The following is a 1,865-nucleotide window of genomic DNA, read 5'->3' as shown; positions in this document are numbered from 1 at the left end:
CCTGGCCTGGTGCAGAACAGTGACATCCACAGACATCCGCGTTTCCACTGTGGTTAGCCAGAAAGCTGAATGTATTGAGTGTGTGTAGCTTCATGTGGGCTCTGCAGCCACCACACACTACGGACCTTAAGATTCTCTCATCATACTCAGGGTCCCTGGGCAATCCACCCTGTAACCTTCTCTTGACCAAATTAAATTGGCTTCCTTTGCTGCTACAGTACGGTCAAGGAGAACCACATTGCTGAGCTCTGTTGGCGTCTGGGGGACGAGGGGACGGCGTCACCCAGCAGCAGGTTTTGGACTGCCTGAGTTCAGGAAGGTGGCCTGTGGCACGGCTGATGTCCCTCTGATCTGAAGGTCACAACTGACTTTCATAAGGTGGTGGTCCACAGCGTGGAGATGCCAATCCACACAGTTTTGAAGATCCCTTCATAGCTCCTGGTTGTTAACACTTCTCTAGTTGAGAGAGGTAAGGCATAGCAAACGGTACTTCTGATGTGTGCTCAGATTATCATGTTGTTCAAAGGATCCTCTTGTATGCTGTGCATAGGGTGGAACATGTGAGGGGTGGGGCGGGAGGGTACAAAGCGTGGGTCCTCACCATGGTTTTCACCTCCCCGGGGAAAAAAGCTTTCGAAGGTCCAGGGACCAGAGAGGCTCCACTCCGGCCTCCCTAGGGACAGCTTCTGACTCCCTGAGTAGTCCCTGTTAGCAGCTTGCTCTCTGATGTCCACCTTCAAGGAGGCTGACCATCTTCCTGATAATGTATGAGCAGTGGGATTCATTGACCTCAAGACCAAAGACTGCAGTTGGCGGGGCTGCCCTCGCCCAGGTAGCCCAGGGTTGGGAGTCCTCGCTTCTTCCACCTCCCAGCATTGTGGTTATTAGACACTGCTGCCTTCACCCCTGCAAAGATGCAGTTCATGCCACGGCTCTGTCTTTCACCATCGAGTTACTTGTCCTCAGAACTACTCTGTGCCCAGACCCTTCACGTGCCTCCCATGAGCAGGGTGAAGCCAACACCTGGCACAGAATGTGTGGTAAGGAGCCTGGAAACCAGAGCACAGCTACTTCCTGGGCAGCAGACGCAGAGGCACCGCCAGCCCTGTTAACGGACATTTATTATTAATCATGTGTGGGTCACAGCTGTTCTTGAAAACCAGTTCTACTGGCCCAGCTCACAGTGGCTTCAGCTTTGCATCATGAGTCTTGTATTAAAAGAAAACTCAAGTGGTACAATTGGTTTATACTTTCTAAATAAACTTTTTTTTTTTTTTTAAAGAAAAAAAAAGTCTGGTCTTTGCTTAAATGTTACAGCAAAATAGATATAAAATAGACAATAAATTATAGTTTCTATTTACAAAAAAGCTGTAAGTACAAACAGTTACAGATTGTAATGTATTATTTAATCAGTTTAGTATGAAATTGGCTTCCCAGTACATGATTGTGGAAAAAGACATTTAAAAAATATTCTAAGATTTAATCTGAGTCTTACTTTCTACAAGAGGAAATTGTGGTTTTGGTTCACAAACAGCAAGCTCACCTCGACAAACCCACTCTTAGAGGCAGGGGCCTCCTCTGTGGGTTTCTGCTGTAGACTCTAGCCCCCAGCCATGGAATGCTGCTGTAGGGAAAAGGAAAAGGGCAGCGTTAGCAGACAGCCAGTGTTCCTGATGTGCAGGAGCTTGTCAAGCGGTCTGCCTGAGAGATGCAGAATCGCACTCTGCTGTGCAAATGAAGGCTACTACAGATGCTTCGTGGCCTATGATGAAGTACAGTCCATCTGCTCTGGGTTCTAGTAAAAAAATTCAGCTAGTAAGGGTGGAGGAAGGTGTGGCGACACTATAGTGTATTTCGACTGGAAC

Source organism: Acomys russatus, chromosome 3 (assembly GCF_903995435.1).
Source record: "Acomys russatus chromosome 3, mAcoRus1.1, whole genome shotgun sequence".
NCBI classification, from domain to species: domain Eukaryota; kingdom Metazoa; phylum Chordata; class Mammalia; order Rodentia; family Muridae; genus Acomys; species Acomys russatus.
Note: the sequence above shows the minus strand (reverse complement) of the source record.